Source organism: Buteo buteo, chromosome 17 (genome assembly GCF_964188355.1).
Source record: "Buteo buteo chromosome 17, bButBut1.hap1.1, whole genome shotgun sequence".
NCBI classification, from domain to species: domain Eukaryota; kingdom Metazoa; phylum Chordata; class Aves; order Accipitriformes; family Accipitridae; genus Buteo; species Buteo buteo.
Window position 1 is genome coordinate 23,250,202 of NC_134187.1, and position 18,096 is coordinate 23,268,297.

Genomic DNA, 18,096 nt, shown 5'->3' on the forward strand with positions numbered 1-18,096 from the left:
CCAATGAAGATGTAGAAATCAGTTATTTTTTTCCCAAATGAGTCTATAGAACGTGGTTCAGGCTGAATTTTCAGATTGTGTCCCAACTCACACCTACAGTATCTGGTACCTCACAAAATACGTCTGCAGTTACCACTTTCTTGTGAAGTTCTTCCAAACAGATTTAATTCCCTTCTCAGTTTATGTGTTCCTGCTAGTGTTCCCCATGACAGTGTTTGAACCATGAGGAAATGGCCTTTTCTGAGTAGAACTAGATTGCAGCCTTTCTGTGGAATTGCACTTTCTGCACTGCTGTGCAAAGGTGGTGACAAGGTTTGCTGGATAGTAAGAACATACAAAAATAAGTATGCCTTTGTAAGGCAGAAAATTCCTGTTGGATGGATGATGTGGCTTCTTTTCTCTGCTCACAGGATTATTCCTGGATTTTATTGGAAGATGAGATAACATCAAACACAGCTTCAGAAATGAGAGATGGAGCGAGGAAATTGGACATATCTGAGGTTCAGGCCCACATTACTGACATAGTTGAACTTGGCTCTTTCTGGAGGCACACTTAGACATATTCTTCTCTGCCATATATCTCACTGGGTATTGACCATGCGTCTTTACAGTCAGATACTTTTTAAGATGCTTAATCATTCTCTCAGTCCATGTAGAAAATAATAAACATCAAACCAATGCTGAATCATGCTGGAGGCCATAAAAGTTGTACACTGTGACTACATCTTTTTGCTACTTTGATTAGTAAACATGATAATGCCAAGGAACTTTTCTGCATGCTGAAACTTCAGCATGTGAGTTGCCAGAGCAGTTCCTGGCATGCTTTTGAGCTAACACTTTCTCAAACAATTCCTAGGCATGGTTTAGGGTTAACACGGGCCATGGACCACTCTCACTAGACAACTTGCAGTCAGCTATGTTATGTTGGAGAATGATTTAGTAGAATGGATGAAAGCTTTTTTGCCTAGACAGATGTCTTAAAAGTTGTCACTTGGCACATCCTGTGTACTAGTAAAGTCATGGTCTTAAGTGTTCTTTGTGGGTCGAGTGCTGTTGTCTACAAAGACCACTCATAGCCAGGAAAGTTTCTGGGCTCTAATATTCCTCTTCTAAGATTAATTCTGATTCAGTGAAAGAGAAGACAAGTAGACAATCACCAGCTATTTGGAAGCTCCAAATAGTGCAGAACACAACAGCAGGCTCCCCTAAGAAAGGTAAATCTGACTGCTGGTCTTTACACTGCCTTCCTCTAGAATAGACTCAAAGCACTTCATTGCCTCTCCATTGGTCTTTTGGTTCCTCTATTTGGCTGAATGAAATGAAGTTACTGTTTTATCCTATTAACATAATCACAGAAAATTTTTTAATGGATTCCTCCTTATTTCAGTTCCCTTGTTATAGGTACACATCTGGTACCAAGAAAACTTGGGAATATCTGGATTTAAAAATCATTCCACTTAGTTTACACATAGATGTGTGCTTTCTACAGAGAGCTGTTGATCCTTTATTGCTCCAAGACTTTTCTTGTCAAATATCAAGGGTTTATTGCAAACCACAGGTATTAAATGTATTCTAAAATGTTTAAATAATGGCAACAGAGTATTTATTTTGCTCACTGTACTTAAAAATTGCTGAACTGTTTTCACCCATATCACACAAAAATGCCTCAGGCAGAAACAGAGGCAGAAAATGCCATTATGAAAGTTTGAAATCTGGTAAATTTGAGTGTAAGTATAAACAAATAATTTTCAAACATAAAATCATGCAGCCTTAGCTACTGAGGTTGTTACATAATGCTGTTTCCGTAGTAGGTGAACTTATCAAAGAGATTTTCCTTTGCTACCTTTTAAACTAATCTTAGTGCAGATGAGTCCTAAACAATAGGGGCTCATCTCTCTTCCATGCCACTGAAAACAGAATAATAAGAAGGTCCATTCATTAATTGCAGGATGACTAGAAGCAATCACTGTGATCTAGCTGTGAAAAAATAAATGTGGTCATGGACATTATTCTGTGATGTTTTTTTCCAGGGAAGATAAAGAAGTATTATAAGGCACTGGTAAAATGCATTCAATAAAGATGATTCAAGGATTCTGAGATGGTAAAAGGGATCAAAAAATATTTTATGAGAGGAACGTAAAAGAGCAAAAGTGCTCATGTTTAGACAATATTGATATAGGAACAGAGAGGTGTAAAAGAGCTATAAATATGTTTAGGCTGGGAATTAGAAGGAGTCTTGTCACCAGAGGGCTGAGGTTCTGGGAAGCTCCATTTTATGAATAGTGAGAGGAACCTGAGTTAGCTAGATCTTGGTCAATTTATCAGTTTATCACAGTTATCATTATCTTTGGTAAAGGCAAACCAGATTTGATCCAGGAGATCTCTTCCAGTCCTATACACCTTTACCCTGGTGCAACTTCAGTGTTCAGGGGAAATATTCCTTGCAGACCCTCAGTATGTACATGCTATGAAACAAAACCAAGCTGTAGCAAGAGTTTTGTCTTGTGTCCTTCATGTATTTTCTTAAAGGAGCCCCTTTCATCACAGCTGACATGTTGACTTCTAAATGCAATAGCATAAGCATCAATTGCTTGAAAGTGTTAAACACCTTGGATTTTTCCCTCCAGCCCCCAAAGAGGCTGCAGGGATCTAGCTCGGTTAGTATCATCAGGGTTCATCATGTGTGAAGAAGGATGAAAGGACCCAAGAGGAGTAGAAACTTCCTAAACAACTCTTCTTACACATGCTGCTTACTAAGTGCAGGCTTTCTAACATGAGAAAGACTGTTGGAATTGCAGTGAATGTTAAAATAGAAATCACAGCTCATAAACGGTGTATACATATATATATATATATATATATGAAAGAAACTGGTAGCTCCAGGAAACCAGGAAATGACAAATATTCAGAACCGAGGCATGTCCTCAGTAATTTTTTCCTTTACCCTAAATGTACACTCAGAGGAATGCCAGTGAGCAGTTTCTTCTTCCCAAGGATAAGGCTAAGATGTTGTGGGAGAGAGGGTAATGGGAATGGATAAGGAATTGTTGAGAAAGAGGAAGGCTGCAAGAAGGACAGGGATAATCAGCTGCATAAGAATGTTTAAGGCTTGATGCTTTCCCTCCTGTGTCCCCAATTCTTGCAGCCTCCAGGTGCATCACCTGGTGTCTTAATTGTGAGGGCTGGAGATGAAGAAGAACTGTTTTGCAGCATGACTCATGGAGATGTCAGGTGCCTTCACAGTGAGAGGTCACCCTTCCCAGCTCTCCTAAATGCTGGTAAACCAGGAACACTTCCCTTAGAACCTACAGTACAATTCCAATGCTTAGAATAGTAGGCTGTATCTAGTAAATTAAACAGTTGGTGTTCAAGTAGGCACTTGAACTGAATTGCTTTTACTGCTAAATTGTTGCAATGCTCCCTGGCACAGCTTTTGGCCTGGCCCAGCTAGTACTGTCCTGGTCAATCGGGCATGCTATAGACTTGGCACAGGCCAGAGACTACCCTCAGTAGGTAATCTGCATGTGACCATTTTGTTTTAAAGCTAAGGGATCATGTCACTCTACTCAGCACTTGACAGGCTGCCCCTGGAGTACTGTGTCCAGTTCTGGTCCCCACAATTCAAGAAAGTTGAGGGCAGACTGCAGAGGCTCCAAAGGAAAGCCATGAAGATGTTCAAAGGGCTGGAGAAACTCTCTATAAAGAAAGACTGGAGGACTAAGGTCTCTTCTCACTTGAGAAGAGAAAGCTCAGGCTGGGACCTCATCACAGGATTCCCGTACTTAAAGGGTGTACCTACAAAGAGGGCAGAGCCTCTCTCTTCACAGGGAGCCACAAAGAGAGAAGACAAATGGGCAATGGGTACAAGTTGCACCAAGAGAGGTTTCATCCCAATATAAGAAAGAAATTTTTTACAGTGAGAACAATCTATCACTGGAACAACCTCCCCAGGGGTGTGGTAGGGTCCCCATCACTGGAGGTTTTCAAGATATGACTGAACAGGTTGCTAGATAACCTCATCTAGGCTCCCTTTTAATAGTAAAAAATTGCCTGATTGTGTGGCCCTGGCAACATTTACTTTACAAGCACAGCCCTAGTCCCAGAGGTCCCAGCCAGGCGGGCAAGATTGCCATGAGAATGGCTGGTGTTTCTCCCTGCACAGAAAAGACTCGCTGGCCTGGCACCTGGTGCACGCTGCTCATTGTGGAAGAGACAGACACAGCACAAAGCCCATGTTAAACCCACGCTGCTCTTCTCCCTGCAGGTACTACAGCTGGCTCCTGACAGCCTCTGCGCTTGGCGTTTGGGAATAGAATGCTCACCTGGCTGACTTCCACTCCCGATTGCTGAAGGGCCAGAAAGTGACTTTGACGTAGCCGGGAGATGGTTGAGAAAGTGCCATCCTCTCTTCCCCAAACCTGTGACCATCCTATCCCAAAAAAAGGCGAAACGTGGCCCAGGACAGAAGTGACACTCTGTTTTTTGGGTTGCTAGCATTTGTGTGCAGTCTTTCCTCTCTCCATAGCACCAGTGTTGCTGGTCAGGGCTGGGGAAGGTCTGAAAAAAAGAGAGCCCTATTTGGACTTGTGGACTCTTGAATGTACAGTGCAGATGGCAGAAAATGGCAAAGCACCTGGCAACTCCTCTGTTGTATGGAGAGAAAAGAAATGTGCCTAAGAGACATCAGATATTGTCATGTGTGGTAGATGCTGTAAGTCAAAATGGACTCTAGGTTGTATATGGTACTGGCTAGCAGCACACCTTTTTTTTCCACTTGTGGTATTAAAGAGTTTCATTGCTAGAAATATTTGTTTTGCCCAGCAAACTAAAATCAGGCATTTAATCTGCCACATCAAGCAGGCTTTCTGGATGTTAGCCCGGGGTGTCAGTCTGCCTGGAGCACTTTCTACTCCTACATGTGAGGGTGAGGTGGGTAGCAAAAGAAGAGACTTCCTTCAGTGAAAAGAAGTTATTGTGAGTCCTGTGAAGCTTAATGAGATTTTTAAATTTTTCTCAGCTGTGTGCCTGTCTTTCTGACAAGACCTCAGGTGCTTTTTGTTGTAGCTTGATGATCGAGGTAAATGAGAGGACTAGGCATCTTATATATGTGAAGGCAAGCAAACACTGGTGTGTGATCTACAGATATAGAATATTTCTCCCTCCTCTTTTGTCTCTATGGTGCCTAATGAGTATGGGCCTGTTCCTGCTTGAGAAGGTGCTGGGAGGCCAGTTTAAGGTTGAGCATTGCTGAGTTTGACTCTTCTGCAGCATCAACACTGTCCTGCTGATCTTGAGAGCAGGCAAGTACCACGGCAGTCAGGGAATTAGAGTCCTGGAGCACAGCTGAGACCTTCCTTACGAGTGAGTCCAGCTGCAGCCTGCAAGACCAATAAACACTTTTGCAAAGCTGCAGAATATGCCAGCAGAATCTGTATCTCCTCCTCATTGCTTCACAGCTCTCCCTCGGCTAGGGTCAAATGCTGGAATACAAAGCATGCAGGGTTTTTTTTTCCAAAACCTGTTGTTTTCATTCCTCCAACAAGATAATGAATAAATGCATCTAAAACTGATTATAAGCAAAACAAAGAATTTAATCTGATCTGAAGGAAAACCTGTTTCCTGTTATTTTCAGGGTCTTGTAAAATTTAGGTGAATTTTGCTCTTAAATTCTTTTTTTTTTTCCAAAGAAAAAATATTGGAAACAAGTCCTTTTTACCAAAATAAAAGGTTTCATTTGTTGCTTTTGTCAAAATGTTATGTATTCTTTAAAATTTCTGCTTCCTAAATTTGGCATACCTTTATAACTATTAGCAACCAATTTCTGAATTTTGTTCTAACCTTTAGTAAAGGTCTACCAAAATGATACAAATCTCTGCAGACACCAAGAACGTGAACAATCTGCTTTTGTATGAGAATATCTTGCTTCTGAAGTCTTTCTCCTCACTTCAGCAGTACATTAAATACATGAGAGTACTCAGTTCCAGTCCCAAACTGCAAGAACAGGTAATGTTTGTTGTTTCAGTGTTTGCTATGCTAAAAACTAGCTGTTCAATTTCTATGCGATGTTTACAGCTAGGTACACACATATAGAATCAGGAATAGCAGGAATAGCTAAAAGTACAACTGTAAAGTAAATGCAGATACATATTTATTTTAATTATAATTACTGAAAAATTCCTGAATTGACAGGAAAATAACTTACGTGTTTATACCATACAGAAATTAAAATTGATCAGAAGGCTCTGAATGTTGACACTTGTCACTGTCTGAAAATAGATATTTTTTTCTTTTTTTCTACCAAAAGCATAAATTACAGACTGAGCTGGTATGCTTAGTATGATATAGTAGCATATGACCATTTCATCAATAATTTCTATATCACTTTTTCAATAAGGAGAGAAGAGAAAGAAATGAATCATCTACAAGTTTGATAGATTGGAATGTTACTAATTCAATGGCATTTCAATTCTAAACTTGCTATCAAAGCTATCCGAGAGAAGTGGAAATTTCCTCCAAGGCAATGTACAGCCTGCAGCCCATAGCCCCACTGCAGGCTTCTGCTGGAGATTGTTCTGAAACACACTGCAGTAGAATAGAAACTAACTAAAGCTCATTAAATAAGAATTGTGAATGATTTTGATTTTTTTTTTTTAACTTTGGAAAGGATCTCTCCTTTCCACCTACTCAATATAATTAAAAAAACCCAAAGCAAAACCAACCTCTGAACAATGCAACCAAGTCTACTAAAAATGTTAAACTCAAAAATTACTTGCTATGTAATTCAGTTAATGTTGTGGCACTTTATTGTGCACTTGGGAGAGATTTTTATTAGTTCATATAACCTGAGACAATGGTGATTACTGATTATCATGTAAATAGACCACAAAAGTTGAATGTTGATTAGGTTGCACTTCTTTTACAATCCTTAATGAACTGTGAGATCATTTTCAAATTGTAATATTCTTTTGCAACCAAATGATTCCCTTATACCTTGACCATATCTATCAGTGTGATAGGAAATAGATTCATATATAAGTGAGAAAATATAATATTATTTTTGTGATTGCATCCAGTTTCCCCTTAAAAGGTTTCTGTTATGAAATGATGAAGCCTGTTTTTAAGTACCAAGCACTTTGCATATTAAAACAATCATGAGTTATTTTAACTGTCAGATTATTGTATATGTGCACAGTATGTACTTTTCCCAGAATTTAAGAAAGTTTAGAAAGACAAAACCCATTTTTATACTGTAGTTATTGCTCTACTATTTTACTGTCAAATATTGCTTCACCTGTATTTTTACTCAGGCATCAGACAAGGTGCTTCAGAAGAGTTTGCACAGATTGGAGCAACAGTAGGTGTTGATCATAGTGCTGCTGCTGCTGCTTATATCGACTACATCTATAATCAGACCTTTTTTTTTTTTTTCCTTAACAAGAAAGTCCTTTACTCTAGCATACTATGAGGTGATAAAAAGGAATTCTTCAAAACATTTCTTCATCGTGTGGTCCTCGTGGTCCCTCATTGATTGGATTCCCCTGGCTAGGGCCCAGAACCTCAGAAAAGTGTGTAACACTTTTCTCAAAAGAAAACACAATTTTATTATATGGTCTTCTAGTTTGAGCATACTAATTGCCCACATTGAACCAGAACATCAAAACCAACATCCCTACACGTGTGGGGATGGAGTTCTCTGTTCCAGCAGTAAACCACCTCCGCCCATTGGGAGGGCGTCTAACAACGTGGCAGAAGAAATATAGCAGAGCTGGGGTCTGCGGATCACTGAATCAGAGAACAGTTTGGATTGGAAGGCCACAATGTTGGACACAACTTCTAACATATGTCTTACATTAGTGTTAAAAGATAAGGTAATATATAAAATCTAATGAAGCTAGAGAGAAAAATAATAATAATAAAAAGCCTAAAAGCCAGCAATATTTATTTTAAGTAAAATGGGAAGAGATGCAAAATATTTTATATCTTACAACTTGTATTTATCAACAAATTCTTCTACAGCAGATAACTGGCATACTGTTATTCAAGGTCTGATACCTAAGATGCTGGAAACTATTTTCTTGTTCAATGTTTAAATTTAGCCCTTAGATATTATTTTTTTTTTCAGCTCTAGCTATTCAACTGAATTTAAGTGTTTATAGTAACTTTTGAATTACAGTATCAGTTTATAGTTGTTGAGAGCTTTCTTTCTAGATCAGATATTTTTTCATCTGAATCAATTTTTGATTAAGATTAGTCGTCCTAAATTTCAATTCCACTTTCATCATTGTAGCAGGGAATTATGTTCCATTGTGTGACTTTAATGTCTTTGTTTATATTGTGGTATCAAAGACTTCTTTCATATTCCCATAAAATCTTTTGGTTTTTTGACAAGCATTTTAGGATGTTTTGATTTGCAGAAGTACTTCTAGGAATTTTATGTTTATGTCATGTAATTTTAAAGATTATTTAAATGTGCCTTTCAATGTTTCTCTCCTTTGAGGTACTGCATGGGATATAAAGCAATTAGAAAGTTTCTGGCTGGCCTTATAACAGGTAGAATAACAAATAATAATAATGAAAATGAAAAAAACCCAAATCTCCACAAATTAAAAAATATCTATCTTAACAAATCTAGCAATGTAGAATTCAGTCTAATGCCATGTGGCATAGCTAAAAAAAAAACAAAAACAAAACCACCCAATCTTCTAATAAGGAATTTAAGTACAGCAACTTGTCACTACTAATGATAGGAACTGAAAAGTAATTAGATATTGCAAACACAGAAAAAACAAAGTTGCACAATGTTGCAGCTTCTTTTCTTCAAGAATTTTAAGAAAATTGGCCCCAATTCTTCAGTTACACAACTCTTGACATCTCAGTAGATATTAATACTGTTTTTTTGGTGTTAAATACAAATGGTAAAGAACAATAATGAGAAGTGACTGCAAACTGTACTGACATGTTATGTTTAACTAGTATTGCTGTTCAGATAAAATTATATGCTCTCATCTGCAAGATTTTATAATGCAGTCTTAGAGCTTGCTGCTATGTTGAAATGCTCCACAAAGCATAATGTGGATATATTTGCTTTAACTGAAGACGGGTAAATATACTGGTCAGTGACCTGATTTAAAAGCCATCGGACTAAAATTAAAAATAGATCCAAATCAAATAGCACACTCAAGTTTTGAGTAATAGTATAGGCTCATTAAACTGAAATTAATAGACCAAGCTGTTATTTACAAGATTTGCATCTTCTTTTTTTTTTTTTTTTCCCCAGCTAATGATAACTAGAGTATTTAAGACTGAAGAAAAGTAAAGTTAAAAACATAACACAGAGCAGTGTACTGTTTGTAAGGAATACACTTGGGTTGTTTTTAATACTTTGCACTAACAGTACATATTGAAATTCCTCTGTTTTTTAATCTTTTACATCAGATTATTCCTGCACACTATGGGGTTCTCAGGCACCTAACACCTATGGATTTAGAAGATAAGTATTTAAATACCTTCAATGTCCTGGGCTTTGGTCCCAGCACCTATTTGAGGAAAGCTGCATCTATGTAAGCATGTTGTGTGGTGCAGTCAGAGGACAGGTACAACGGAATGACTGGTGCTGAGGGCCTGACATCCACGCTGCTCTTTGAGGGTTTTCTTCTGGAGCAGCTCGAGAGTGCTCCTGTGGACTGGGTGCCCATTAGCAACTGGAATACGTTATGTGTGCTCATGAAGTTTAGTTTCATCCAAAAGTAATTGAATTTGCACGCTCCAGGACTTCTCAGAGCATGAAACAAAGTGTAGTAAGTGGGGGAAATGGAGAAACTTGGTCTGAAAGTTTGTTCAGTCTGTTAGATAAAAATGTACTGTATCCTATAGACAATTATTATTATAATGGTGATACTTTCTTGAAAACATGATGAGGTGAGTTTTCCAGGGAACACAGGGCTTGTTCTGTTGCAATCAATGTTATTTTTGTTTAGTCCTTATTATACATGAAGCTGACTGGAAGTGAGGAATCATTTTTCAGAAAAATACTTCTGAAATTTCTTCCTGTTAACCACATTTTTACTGAAAAATATGAAACAAACAAAATGTCACAACTGGAAAACCCTCAAAAGTCTAGCTGCTGTTTTCCTTAGTTTCTTCTGGATTCTTATTGCTGTCAGGTATCATAATAAAATAATTGGGAATTATGAAAACCAACATTATAACTTTAAAAAGGTTTGATTTTCATCCCCCCCCCCACCCCCCATGGGCTAATATTTGAACCTCTTTATCATTCTGCCCCTTGCAATGGTCAGTGCACATACAGAGGGTTAGGCTGGATAGCTCTGGTGGTTGTTTCTGTCTTCAGTTTACTAAGCTACAAATCATCCTATTTGTTCCTTCCTTCATGGGGAGAACATGAACCACTACACTAACCTCAACAGACAACAATTTTAGCTCTACCTTAATATACCTGTTCCCATCTCCAGGTTTGAATTTTATGCAGACTTTGAGGCAGCTGGTGCCCTCTAAAATGCCACAGGTTGGCCCATCTGCCTTCTTTACTGTGTCCAGTTGTTGCCAAAGGTTCTCAGGGAAATGGATCTTCCCCTGACCATGGGGCTACCAGGTCCTGCTTGGCTCTACCAGCCTGAGCAGTCAAAGGACCTGGGACTGAGAAGAAAGTTCAAGGAGGTTGGGTAGAAGTTAATTTGCATGTAAGTTTGTGGAGGGATACCTTTTTTTGTTTTTTTTCCTCACCAAATTAGTTCTTCTGTATCATAAATATTACTAAGGTGGCTTGATCTCACTGTGCTGCAGATGAGTTCCCAGCGATGGAAAATTTTTGTCTTAATATTATTGAACTAAATTTAGTTTAATCAAGATAAAAATGCAAGGTCTGTGGTAAAGAAACTGATTTAATATTTCCTTTTTGCATCAAACTCCTTGAAAGTAGAAGGATAAGTTCAGCCACTTACACAGAGTTGTTTAATATTTATTTTAGACAGATATATTATTCCAGTGTTTCTGGATTTTTTTTACTGTAGATAACATTTCAATTTTCATTCAAGAATATGTTATTTACTTGGGAAATGGGGCATGTTTTGGGTTTACTTGGGATTTTTTGCAATATTTCTATTTCTGTTTCTATTTCTATAAGTTTTATTTCTGTTTGTATTTAATTTCTGTTTCTAATTTATTTGGGTTTCCTTTCAGTGCATAAAACTTCCTTCAACACTTTTTGAATGTCTCTATTGGTTTGGCCAAATGGCTTCTCCTGTAGCAGGTTCAGACCTCAGTTTCTTCCATGGAAATGTAAATTCCTCAAGTACTGCAGGAATCAGTTCTGGATACCAGTTTACCATATGAGTAAATTTACTGATGCCAAAATCAAGTTATGCTTTGATAGCATGTTTAAATTTTCATTAAAAGTCTGCTAATAAATAACTTTCATAATTCAAAAAGTAAGTATTGGGATTTAAGAGAGTCCTTTCTGTACTACTCTTTGGGATTTTTTACTCTTTTTGATTGAACCTGAGCCTTTGATTTATGAGATGTACATTAAAATAACCAATGGGTTAGCCAAGTTCCCACTGGAACGCACAGACTGACAGCATAATTTTACTGAAGGATGTAAATCTTCAGTATCTCAGATAATATGCTGGAAGTATTTTATCAAGTTGGTATCAACCATTTTGTAACTTTCTATCAAACTTCTGTCTTCCAGTAGAAGTACATTGTGGAAGAAGTATATGTATTATTTCTTGGCAAAATTTGAGTCAGCAAAGGTATCTTCCCATCATAAAAATGGCAGTACATTAATAATTTAACGTAATTTTATTTTTAAATTAATAATTAAACATAATTTTGTTCTTATGTTTCCCTACTTCTTGTTAGGTTATGTGTTCTCCTTATTTGTTTCTTTAAAATCATTCCACAGGATAATACTTTTTCCCCTGTCATTCCTGAAACAGGACAGAAATATCTCCTTAAAATACTGGTGAAAAGGTGATCATGTTTTTGGAATGCTACATTTTGTGCTTTCTTGTCACGCATGCACATGGCCATTGACATCTGCTTAATCCTCTTTCCTTGCTTTAATTTAAAATAACATATTAAAGTCTAGGAATTAAAGACAAATATGTTTTTATCCAAGTCTTACTATCCTGTGCTCTGTAGTGTCTCAGATTTGCATAAGATAGCTCCCCAAACAAAAGGTCTAATTCAGAAGCATGGGTGTTTGGCCTGTTCTCTAGAGGGGCAGAAGATAATGAAAGTTTGTCCCTACTCATTCTGTACAAGTGTCATTAAAAATATTTTTGATACGAAGCTGTTCTCTGATCATCCATAAAAAGCAAATGTGGAAGGAAGAAAGGAGAATGGGCATACACAGACCTTCTGTCATGGTCAAGTCAGATCACACAGAACCTCTAACACATGAACTGATGGGAGTAGGGAAGTGGGAGGAAAGACAAAGGTAGTATAAGGAGGCTTGTAGGGAGAAATGGTGCTTATAAAAGAAAGGAAAATAAGGTACTCCTGAGGAAGATGTTGTCTGGGGACAAGAAATGGAACAGAAAGAGGGAGTGGGGACCTGCAAACCATACTTCTCATATAACAGGCCAGAGACCATCCTTTGCCAGGCCCAGCTTGCATTCATATGCCCAAAATCTCTTTTCTTGCAGACCGATTCTCTCCGGACTGTCTCCTGGGAACAGTCTCTAGAACTTTTAACAGCCCAGGCACTTTACAAACTTACTTAACTCCATTATAAATCTGCTATTTAGGCTATCTTATCTAAAGGAAGGATGTTCCAGAACCCTGTAGTTTAATCTTATAGTTTAAAAAAATCTATCAAGTTTCAGCCTGCATTCATTCATGGCTATATCTGTGAGGGTGATGAGGCACTGGGACAGGTTGCCCAGAGAAGTTGTGGATGTCCTTTGCCTGGAAGTGTTCAAGGCCAGGTTGGATGGGGCTTTGAGCAACCTGATGTGGTGGAAGGTGTCCCTGCCTATGTCAAGGGAGATGGAACTAGATGAACTTTAAGGTCTCTTCCAACCCAAACTGTTCTATGATGATTCTATGGTATCAGACCAATTTACTTTAACCTTTAAAGTTAGAATTTGTTTTTCTTTCTTTGTTCCTGGCTCCTCCTAACATATTAAGAGATAGCAGTCACAGTCCAGTCTTCATTTACTGAATTAAACCAGCAAGTTCTTAAAAATGTGTTAAAGTGTGAATCCTTTAAAGAACCTAAAAGAACCATCTTTCTTTTATTAGTTAAGCAGTGAGTTGCTCAATGAAGTCTTGCTTCATACCTGCAACCTCTTGGCACAATTACAGTACTAATAAGTAATAGTTGCAGCAAGGATCCTTTTCTGTTAGTGGCATGTTTTGAATCTGCACCTTTTTTTATTTCAAGCAGTGTCATGAGAGCTATGTATTGTGTACGGTGGATGTTTAAAATTCCTCTGAAAAGACATGCAAATCCACAGACATGTTCAAAGATCTAAAGTCTTGAATCACAGCCCAGTGAAGGCATCTAATTTCTTTTTATTTGTGTCATGGAGATATTAATCAACTTTGAAAGAAACACATCAAATGAAAAGAGATGGGAAAAGAGCATATGAATGTAGTTGAAATAGAATGGAAAAGGGAATAAAAGATGTGTGCTTAGGTCATGTATGAGAAGATCACCATGAATCCCATTCATGGAATCTTCATTGGAAAGCAGGTAACCTAAATTCTTAGTGCTGAAGTGTTGTTAACTGGCTGACGTCAAATGCTTTCTTAAGTTCTACATTTCGCCTTTTCCGAGGGGAGGGATATTCTAGTGGATTAGGTGTATGTCCCAGATTTCTTTTGAATTCTTTTTGAATCTTCCCAATCTCTGGGAGCTTGGAGAACAAACTGAATGCACTGAGATAGCCCTGACTGATATGCTTATCCTTCTGAATCAGAAGAGATAATTGCAACTGGAAATGACAACTGAAAAAAGTAATACTAGGAAAACCAGAGCATGGGTCTGAATAGAAAAAAAAAAAAAAAGAAAAAAAAAGAAAAAAAAGGCAGGACTAGATCACAGCCTCTGGGATTTTGGACACAGAGAATATAGTTTTATGGAGGCATGTCCAACTGTAGCTAAATATTTAGTTGGAATAACATTCCCCTCCACACCTATACAGACACTAGTAAATATAAAAGAGGATAGCACGAGTTGTCCCCTAGCTGGGGTAAGCAGTTTAATAAATTCCACTCCATCTTAAGATGTTCAACAATCTGGCCCATAAGCCTGTGATTGCCTAAGGAGTCCATGTTTTTACTCTCTAAATACAGCCCGCATAGTGATCTGTTCAGCTGCAACACTTCTAAAAAATTTTTAGCTGAATACACAAGAGATATAGCTGCAAAATCAGCCTCCTACCTATATATCACAGTTGTAATGCTCCTTTTCTGTCTTAATTGCCCAAGCATCATTACACTGGCTGTCCATTCTAAAAACAATTTATATCCCATGATATTAATATATTTTTATTGTTATCTTCTAGCAAGATTTCAGTTAGGTTTATAGTACCACACATTTATCTGTATGCAGATAGCTGGACAGACTTTAATAATCCTCTATTAACAAGCTTATGTCCATCTTTATTAGTCTCCATAAATCCAAATTCATCTCTTATTTAGCTCATTTTTACCTTGAGTGCACACTTTGATTTTATCTTTATTTCTATCAACCTCTCTTTACACCTTTCTTCCTTTGCTTTATACTACTGTGTTTGCCTTTTTGTGCTCTGTTCTACTTTTTCAAAGTTTTTCTACTTTTTCAAAGTTTTTCATTTTTTAAAATCAGTCCACTAACAAAGAGTCATCCTCTGTTCTAATTCTTTCAGTATATGACCTGTTCAATTCCAAATAACACCTTGTGGCTTATATAGAACTTGTTTCTTTCTGTCATTGTATCAAGATTCATAAATCAAATGTATCCTGGATGAGTTCTGTTCCGATTTCTTTGTACGTTCTCCTTATTTGACACTAGCATTTTCTCCTTCTCTACTTCATGACGCTAAACGCAAGTTCTCCGAGGGATCTGTCTTTCCAGTTCCTCAGTCTCCTACATATTTTATTCTAGAAAAGAGAATGGACCAAGGCCCACTAGGCTGACCTCAGAACAAGCAGCATGGCACAGCATGGTTTGATATAGCTAAACTCCTTCCCTGGCCCCACAGAGGGGAAAGAACTTCATGGCCTTGTCTTTCCTGCTGGCTGGGAACTGCCTATACTGCCTGAACTACACCTGGGCATTTTAAGGGGGAAAATCTTGGCCTGAGTGGAAACTCTGTCAAGAAATGTGCTGATAAATAGTATGGATATGCCAACCTGACCTGTCATCTACAGAAGTTTGCTGCTTGCCAGTGGCCCAGATTTGGGATGTCATGGAGAGACTGTTGAGTCCTGTCCAATCCTCTATTTCCCCCTGCTATTTTTTCATGTGGACACCAGTGGTACTGCCAGGGGCAACCTGGAGAGTATCAAAAGTGACTACAGAAGTCTGAGGGTGATGGTCAGGCATATGGAACACAGGTAGCGTTCTCCAAAATCCTGCTGGTGAGGGCAAAGGGTGTACGGAGGAGGGCACTGATTCTACACGTCAACAGTTGGTTACAGAGCTGGTGCTGGCAGCAGGATTTTGGTTTCTATGACCATGGGACTCTATTTGAAGATTGTGGGCTTGGGAGAGATGGGATCCACTTCACTAAGCATGGCAAAGGTATCTTTGCCAGCAGGATGGCTGACCTGGGAAGGAAGGCTTTAAGCTACGTATTCTGGGGGACATAAAGAGTTACCAGCAGCTCTGGAAGGGAGTGTGAAGGACAAGTCTGACGAGCAAAGGGCCTGGGGTGATGTGAACGAAAGGGAAGACGAACAAAGCAGGGCTGAAGCGAGGTCACCTCAAGCATTTGCATGTAAGCAAGGAAGTGCCTACAGGGCACAACTATGGAACATCTACCCCTGACCCCTTCTGGGAAATCAGCATGCTGGGATACCTCCCTGAAGTGGCTGTACACTAAAGCACACAGTTTCACAGATAAACACGAGGAATTAGTGAACTGTGTGCAGTTGCAGGGCTATGATCTTGTTGTGATCACGGAGACCTGATGGGATGGCTTTCATGACTGGAGTGCTGCAATGGAGGGATACAAGCCCTTTAGGAAGCACAGGCCAGGAGGATGAAGAGGGGGAATTGCCCTTTATGCAAGAGCACAGTTGGAGTGTGTGGAGTTCTGCCTGGGGATAGATGAGGAGCCAACTAAAAGTTTAGGAGTAAGGATTAAAGACCAGACTAGTACGGGTGTGTCCTGGTTTCAGCTGGGATAGAGTTAATTGTCTTCCTAGTAGCTGGTGCAGTGCTATGTTTTGAGTTCAGTATGCGAAGAATGTTGATAACACTGATGTTTTCAGTTGTTGCTCAGTAGTGTTTAGACTAAAATCAAGGATTTTTCAGCTTCTCATGCCCAGCCAGCGAGAAAGCTGGAGGGGCACAAGAAGTTGGCACAGGACACAGCCAGGGCACCTGACCCAAACTGGCCAATGGGGTATGCCATATCATGTGACATCACATCTAGTATATAAACTGGGGGGAGTGGGGGCAGGGGGAATCACCGCTCGGGGACTAACTGTGTGTCAGTTGGTGGGTGGTGAGCAATTGCCCTGCGCATCATTTGTACATTCCAATCCTTTTATTATTACTGTTTTCATTTTATTAGTGTTATCATTATCATTATTAGTTTCTTCTTCTCTGTTCTATTAAACTGTTCTTATCTCAACCTACGAGTTTTACTTCTTTTCCCGATTTTCTCCCCCATCCCACTGGATGGGGGGGAGTGAGTGAGCGGCTGCGTGGTGCTTAGTTGCTGGCTGGGGTTAAACCATGACAGGGTGATATGTGGGTAACCCAGGAGGTTCCTAAAAAACATCTGTGACAGCTTTCTGACCCAAGTGATAGAGGAGCCAATGAGGAGAGGTGTTTTTCTGGATCTCATAAACAAGGAAGGGCTTATTGGGGATGTAACACTTCAAGGCAGTCTTGACTGTGGGGCCTATGAGATGGTGGAGTTCAGGATCCTGAAAGGAGGGAACAGCCTATAAAGCAAGAACACAACCCTGAACTTCAGCAGAGTGGACTTTGGCCACTTCAGGAATATGCTTGGAAGAGTCCCATGGGATATGGCCTGGAGGGAAGAGAAGCCCAAGAAAGATCATTTATATGCAATGATCACCTCCTCCAAGCTCAAGAGCAGTCCATCCCAGTGAGCAGGAAGTCAAGCAATAATGTCAGGATGCCTGCATGGATGAACAAGTTGATCCCAGCAAAACTCAAATATAAAAAAGAACTATACAGGGTGCGGAAACAGGGACAGGAAACTTGGAAGGAATATAAAGACATTGAGCATGCAGAGACACAGTTGGGAAAGCCAAAGCCCATTTGGAGTTGAATCTGGTGAGGGATGTCAAAGACAATAAGAAGGGCTTCTATGTGTACGTAAATGGCAAAAGGAAGACTGGGGAAAATGTGAACCCAATGCTGAATGGGACAAGTGTCCTGGTGATACAGTACATGGAAAAGACTGAGATATTAAACATCTTCTTGGCCTTAGTCTTTACTAGTAATACTGTCTTTCAGATATGCAAGGACCTGGAGACTAGGGGGAAAGTCTAGAGCAAGGAAGATGTACCCTTCATGGAAGAGGATCAGTTTAGAGCCTACTTAAGCAAATTGGACATACATATGTCCATGGCCCTGATGGAATTCACCCAGGAGTGCTAAGGGAGTTAACTGATGTCATTGCGAGGCCACTTTTGATTATCCATGAATGAAAATGGCAACTGGGAGAGATGCCTGAGGACTGGAGGAAAGCAAATGTCACTCCTAACTTCAAAAAGGACAAGAAGGATGACTCAGGGAACTACAGACCAGTCAGCCACACCCTGATTTCTGGGACGCTAATGGAACAGCAGATCCTGGAAACCATTTCCAGGCGCATGAAAGACAGGAAGGTGATGGGGAGTCATCAGCATGAGTTCAAAAAGGGGCAGTAATGCTTGACCAAC